The sequence below is a fragment of the Gopherus evgoodei genome, chromosome 4 (genome assembly GCF_007399415.2).
Source record: "Gopherus evgoodei ecotype Sinaloan lineage chromosome 4, rGopEvg1_v1.p, whole genome shotgun sequence".
In the NCBI taxonomy this organism is placed as follows: Eukaryota; Metazoa; Chordata; order Testudines; family Testudinidae; genus Gopherus; species Gopherus evgoodei.
In genome coordinates, this window is record NC_044325.1 from 32,056,531 (window position 1) to 32,064,326 (window position 7,796).

Below are 7,796 nucleotides of genomic sequence, written 5' to 3' on the forward strand. Positions count from 1 at the left end.
GCATGTTACCAGTGGTGCTTAGAACGTGGCCCCAAGTCTAGGCCTGTGTTCCTAGGGCAAATCTCTTATTTTATAGGCTGCTAAAACTGAAATGGGCCCAAGCTAGAGCTCTGCTGTGAGGGAGAGGGTCAGGAGCTGCTCTTCTGCCCCCCCTTTAGGCAGCCCATGTGGGGAAACTAACCTGGACACAAAGAGCGCCTGGAATTGTTGCTCACCCCTCATCCCTTGAACATTCCGAGGGAGCTGGGGGGAAGCAGCAACACTAGGTGCTCTGTGTGTCCAGGTCAGTTTCCCCGGCTGTGCTGTGCTGTGAAGTATCAGGAAGTGTTCTCCTGCCTTCCCCTTACACAGCCCAGATGGAGAATCCGACCTAGTCGCATGTCAGCGTTTTGCCCCTGCAAATATTCCTCTGTGGGGAGAAACCAGGGCCAAATAGAGGGAGAAATCCCCCTCCATGCATCATCTCTGCAACATATCCAGTTGGGGGGGCAATGCCCTCCAACTCTGCCCATGTGGGGAACAGGAGCCAAGAGGCTTAGTATTTTGCCCAGGGTCGTACAGGACACCAGGAAGAGCAGAGTATTGAATTTGTGTTTCCTAAATCTTAGGTTGCTATCTAACCACAGGACCATCCTTCATTCCCATTGTTAGTACGTGCTCTTCTGCTACCGCAGCAGTTCCCAAAATATGTTTCCTCCCCAGCCCCCTTCTTTGAAAAGGACACAAATTACTTCCCCCCATATTTAGCCATCTATTACTTGTACTTTTGTGTAGTCCACCTGCTAGGGTTGCTAACTTTCTAATCACACAATCACACACTGGGGAAGGGGGTTGGTGTTGGGGTGCGGGAGGGGGAGAGGGCTCCAGCTGGGGGTGTGGGCTCTGGCATGGGGCCAGGGATGAGGGGCTTGGGGTGTGGGAGGGGATTCTGGGCTGGGGCAGGGAGTTGAGGTGTGGGAGGGTGTGAGGTCCAGGCAGCACTTACTACGGCTCTGAGGAAGCAGCAACCAGTTCTCTGCAGCCTCTAGGTGCGTGAGCAGCCAAGTGGCTCTGCACTGTGCACCCTGCCTTCGTGTCCGCAAGTGCCACCCCCCGCAGATCCACTTGGTCATGGTTCCCAGCCAGTGGGAGCTGCGGAGCTGGAGGTGGGGGCGGGGCAGCATGTGGAGTCTGCCTGGCCGCCCCCCAGTGTCTAAGGGCTGCTGGGACATGACAGCCATTTCTGGGAGCTGCACGGAGCCAGGGCAGATAGGGAGCCTGCCTTAGCCCCGGGCCCCTGCTGCACCGCCAACTGGACTTCTAATGACCTGGTCAGCGGTGCCAACAGGAGCCACCAGAGTCCCTTTTCGACCGGGCATTCCGGTCGAAAATCAGACACCAGGCAACCCTACCACCTGCAATGAACATTATAAGGCCTTTCACCAGATTCCACTGTTTCCACATTTCAAGCCGGCTCTGAGCATCTTAGCAAAATGGTTGAGAGAAAAAAATGAACATGGGCAAAACATATTCCCTTAGTCTTGTTCTCTGAAACAGACACACTGTTACAGCTGAAACTTTGCTAAAAAACAGCAGCAGCCTTAGGCAAACGCCTGTCATGGAAAATTCCAAAACAAAACAGTTTAAATTTGGTAAAATTATAAGCAAGGGCAACAAGGATCTTATAATGGAAAGGATGCCCTGACACTTATCTATAGGCATTGCTACCTGCACAAGCTGTACAATACATGTTCTAAAGTACGTGCAGCTGACTAGTTTGGTTGATGCATATGGGGTTTTTTTTAGATAAGGGAGATCCTTTTTCACTGTTGAAAGCATCAACACACATCTCAACCAGCAATATATGTTAATAATTATTTATGGTATGCAATGAAGGCCATAGTGCATTGTAACAGCACAAAAGAGCAAACTGGATGATCATTGTGTCATAACATTTCTTCCCAGATCTGGACCTTAGCGTCCAAAATATGGGTGTTAGCATGAAAACCTCCAAGCTTAGTTACCAGCTTGGACCTGGCCACCAGCTAGGGATTATACAGTGCCTAGCTCACTGTGGTCTCCCCAAAACCTTCCCTGGGGGACCCCCAGACTCAGATGCCTTGAGTCCTACAACAAAGGGAAATAACCCCCCTCCCCTTGTTTCCTTGTTACTTCCTCCCAGGCTCCCCTTCCTGGACGACCCTAGGAGATTTCCTGCTTCCAGTCTTGGAAACACAAGTACCGAGAGATCTAATCACTCTTCCCCCTCACCCAGAGGGTATGCAAAGTCAGGCTTAGTAAATCTAACACAAAGAGATTTTCCCCCGACTTCTTCCTCCCACCAATTCCCTGGTGAGCTGCAGACTCAATTCCCTGGAGTCCCCACTAAAGAAAAACTCCAACAGGTCTTAAAAAGAAAGCTTTATATAAAAAAAAAAGAAAAAAGACATAAAAATAATCTCTGTATTAAGGTGACAATATACAGGGTCAATTGCTTAAGAAAAAAAGTGAATAAACAGCCTTATTCCAAAAGAATACAATTTAACACATTCCAGCAACTACACACATGTAAATACAAAAGAAAACAATATAAACATATTGTCTTACTATCCTTGTACTTACAACTTGGAAACAGAAGAGTAGAAAGCCAGGAGATAGAAAAATCACTCTCAGAGCCGAGAGGGCACAGACCCAAGACAAAGATCAAAGAACTCACACCCAAAACTTCCCTCCACCCAGATATGAAAAAGTCTTGTTTCTTGATTGGTCCTCTGGTCAGGTGTTTGGTTCCCTGTGTTAACCCTTTACAACTAAAAGAACATTAACCCTTAGCTATCTGTTTATGACACATTGAACAGTGGGAAATTAACAGGTTTTATCCTTTAAGATTTAAAGATGAAAACCATTTTGTTGGCTTTTTAAGCACGGAGGAACACAGTAGTTTGTAGTTAATGTGGAGTCCCATTTGGCACATAATATTGAAGCTCCACATTATATTCCTCTTAGCCTTTGATTTTATCCCCTGTAGCAATAATAATATAATTAGACCAACACTAGGCTGTGCCCTATATAAAAAAGTAAGGCAAGATCCCTGCAAGATATCTATTTAAAACTGAAGAAGAGCTCTGTGTAAGCTTGTCTCTATCACCAACAGAAGTTGGTCCACTAAAAGATATTACCTCACCCACCGGGTCTATCCCTGTCACTTGAGCTGCTGTACTGATTAGTAAGCCCTGTGGGGAGGAACCAGGGCCAAATAGAAGGGAGAAATCTAGGCACTCCCCCTCCATGCATCATCTCTGCAACATATCCAGTTTTTTAGGATCAGGTCTTAATGTTCCCAAACCCATAATCTGACAAACATTCTTGATATTTATAATTTGTTCACAGTTACAGTTATTTTTCAAATGTTTCAGTTCTTTTTCCTCTACATACATGGCATGATGGAAAAATGATTGTAAATGAATTAATGGATTACAGTTTCAAATGTCTATGGGGTTTTATAAGTGAGAGTGAATAGTATTTTAAAAATGAAAATTGTTTAAGTAGGTTGATGGTTTTGTTTAAGCTCCCTCATCTTAATGTAACTTCTGTCTTCTGATGGCAGGAGAAGCTCAAACCTTTCAGTCTGTCTGAAAGATTGAAAAATTCTTCATGATGTATAAAAAGAATGGAAAGATCTGACTACTGAGGAACCAAATTGTAGTATTATATTATGAACCAATACAAGAGATTCTTTAAGATAATACTTTTAAAGGGCATGTCATTTCATACAAAGTTAGAGGCAGGACAGGGGACAGAGCTGCCAAATTTCTGGTTTTGTCTTTGTGATTGTACTAGGCCCAAGAAGCAGTTTTTGATTAGAGCAAAAAGTTATATCTCACTAGTAATATCTGTATTCAATATTTAAGCCCCTTCATTTTCAGTTTAAACTGATTTTTACTGAAAATTTCCCAGGTTTTACAAAAAGTATTATTTTTTTCCGATTTTCACCCTACTTTTGTACCATTCAAATATATAAAAATAACTTGTTTTATTAGGAAAATACAGTACACTGAATGAGATATATGTATTATGATAACACATTAGTCTGTGTATATATGCAAAGATGCCTGTTGAAGTAAGGCTATGTATTAATCTAGAAGATACACACAATGAACAAATAGACAAACATGGAAGCTCTGAAGTGCGTGCGCATCAGAATGTACTGATAAATCTCACACCCACTATGTACACATTTCAAGCTGTTAGCAGATAACAATTTAAAGATTTGACACACTAAAATGGGAGATAAATTAAAGTCTGTGTCATAATATGTCTCAGAACACAAGGAAGTATTCAAAAGTTTAAAAAAAAAACAAAAACAGGAAAAAAAGAGGAAGCTAGTGCTGAAGCTAGTGCTGAAAATGGTGTGTCACAAATATTAAATGTAAATATTTATAGGCTAATAGTTTTAAGTCTACAATAGTAAACCGTTTATTCAAATGAAAAGTTTTATTTTGGGATTAGAGATGTATTGTTTTCTTAAACTCAATGGTGGCATTGTGTTTTGAGTTCTGTTTTAGTTCTGCAGCAAACCACATTGATGAACAGAATTCAAAGCACTAATCTACTGAATACTTTTCTGCCCTGTCTTTCCATCCACCAAAATAGACCCTGATATTTACCCAGAGAAGTCAGTAGTTTTTTGCACTGATTTTCACTTGTTTTTGTTGTTGTGGTTGTCATAAACAGATAGTTAAGAGTTAATGGAACAGAAGTACTTCATATCTCTTTTGCCTGTAAAGAGTTCACAAGATCAGTGAGCCAGGCTGTCACCTGACCAGAGGACCAATTAGGGGACAGGATACTTTCAAATCTTGAAGGAGGGAAATTTGTGCGTGCGCTGTTAGTTTTTGGTTGTTGTGCACTCTGGGGGCTCAGAGGGATCAGACGTGCAACCAGGTTTCTCTCCAATCCCTCTGATACAGGCTCTTATATGTTCAGAATAGTGAGTACTAGGTAGATAAAGCGAGTTAGGCTTATGGTTCTTTTCTTTATTTGCAAATGTGTATTTGGCTGGGAGGAGTTCAAATGTGTATTTGGCTAGAAGGAGTTTAAATTTGTATTTTGCTGAAAGGATTTTAATTTGTACTTGTATACTTAGGCTGGGAGGGTATTCCCAGTGTCTATAGCTGAAAGACCCTGTAACATATTCCATCTTAAATTTACAAAGATAATTTTTACTGTTTTTTCTTTCTTTAATTAAAAGCTTTTCTTGTTTAAGAACCTGATTGTTTTTTTTATTCTGGTGAGACCTCGGGGGACTGGGTCTGGATTCACCAGGGAATTGGTGGGGAGAAAGGAGGGAAGGGGGAGAGAGAGAGGCTAGTTTCTCTCTGTGTTAGGATTACTGTATCTCTCAGGGAGAGTCCGGGAGGGGGAGAGAGTAGGAGGGGGGGAAGGTGAATTTTCCTCTCTGTTTAAGATTCAAGGAGTTTGAATCACAGTGATCTTCCAGGGTAACCCAGGGAGGGGAAGCCTGGGAGAGGCAACGGTGGGGGAAAGGGTGTACTTTCCTTGTGGTAAGATCCAGAGGGTCTGGGTCTTGGGGTTCCCCGGGCAAGGTCTTGAGGGGGACCAGAGTGTACCAGGCACTGGAATTCCTGGTTGGTGGCAGCGCTACAGGTTCTAAGCTGGTAATTAAGCTTAGAAGAATTCATGCTGGTACCCCATGTTTTGGACGCTAAGGTTCAGAGTGGGGAATTATACCATGACAGTGGTAATAAACTCTGATAAATTCCAGGGAATAAAATAAAAACTGAAAATGAAGGGCCTTATCCAAATTGTAATATTTGAGCAGGTGTAGTGTGATCCTCTGTGACTATGAATCACCATCCAGCAGAGGGACATTAATTATTGCAAAGAGCTGGTCTTCTACAAAAATTGTTACGTGCTTCCTGAAAGAGGAGACTCAGCGATTTCAGATGGGCTGTGGTTGGATTTTGCAACTGGAAATGCCTTATGTCTTTCTTGAGAAACCATCACATCAGCAAGAGGACTAAAGACTTACTGCTATTCTGCTGTCCTCCCTGTGACGATGAGTCATGAAGGTGGTCTCTTCCCATCAGCTGAGGCTTCAGCTCAGAGCACATGGCATCAGGGGGATAAAAACCTCAAACCAAAGTTTTAAAAAGTCCTTTAAAGTTCATAACACTTCCCAAGATTTACCTGTTATTTCTCCACCAAGTTATATACAGTAAAAGCTGTTTTATCCGACATGTTGGGGGAATAGAGGGTGCCAGTAAGTGAAAAATGCTGATAAATTAAGAGGGAGTGAGTTTGGGTGCAGGAGGGGGTGTGGGGCTGCGGGTTGGGGCGCAGGATGGCATGGCTCTGGGCTGGAGTTTGGGTGTGGGAGGAGGCTTGGGGCAGTTGGTTGTGGTGCGGGAGGGGATGTGGGGTGCCAGAATAGGGGGGTGCTCTCCTCAGGTGGCTCTCTGCAAGTGGCAACCTGTCCCAGCTGCTCCTAGGCAGAGGCGCAACAGGCAGCTCCACATGCTGCCCCTGCTCCACCCCAAGCACTAGCTCCGCAACTCCCATTGGCTGGGAACAGCGCCTAGTGGGAGCTGTGGGGGCGGTGCCTGCAGGCGGAGGCAGTGTGCAGAGCCGACTGCTGTGTCCCCACCCAGGAGCAGCCGGGACGGGTCGCCACTTGCAGGGAGCCACTCGAACTGAGAGCCTCCCGGATCCAGCACCCTGCACCCTCTCCTGTACCCCAACCTGCTGCCTCAAGCCCCCTCTCACACCCAAACTTCGTCCCAGAGCCCAGGCGCCACACCCCCTCCCGCACGACAATCCCCTGCTGGCCCCGCGCCAACCAGACTATAAACCAAAATTTCAATGAAGATCAGAAATGCCGGTTTAGAGAGCTTTCTGGTTGATGACGTGCCAGATAAAACAGCTTTTACTGTACAGTCTCATAATGACACATAAACATCAGCATTTTTAATGCAATGAGCTCCTAAAATATTTAAATTTAATTGACTAAAGTTTAACTTAATTCAGTAAGGTTTGTCCCAGATTTTGCAGGAAATTGCCAGACCTGTCACAGTGTGGGGTTTTTTTGTTTTTGTTTTGTTTTTAGATTTTGCAGTGTTTTTTCCAATTAAACATTTATAATCTTCCTCCTCTGCACTGTCCTAGCAGCTTCTTCAGAGCATCAGCCCCTGCACCACTCTGGCTGGATAGGAGGAATATGAAATGATAGCAGAAAGGGATCATGGCTTCATTAAACACAATTGAAATTGTAACAGATGTCTACAATTCCCTCACTAGAGTCCAGATTCTAATCTGATAATTGGCATATATTGCCACTTTCTCTAATTGAACTTCTGTATCTATCTGCTGCCTCAGAATCTGAGAGATTCAGATGTGGATTTACATCAAAGATTAGACTCTGGCTCTACATATAGAATTTCTAATTCCCTTCTTTTATTAAGAACATAAGTAATTCCTATCAAGAACTTGCACAAATTCACATTGCATATTACAGCATCCTTTCCTAAGGGGATATAAGTCACAGAGTTAGTGAATGCACATCACAATAATGGTGTAACAGATTCACTACTAACAAAGCAAAAGTCACGTTTTCATGGGTTCACAAAAAATAATGTTTTGGTTTCAGTTCTGATTTTTTTATTTTTGTTTTTGTAAAAATTGGTCAGTTTTCACAGGTGAAAAACATTTTTCTTTGGAAACAACCGATTTCCATCTTGAACAAATTCAATGTTTCTGTTTTCATGACAAGAAGCTTTTTGATGGTGGAGATAGCATTT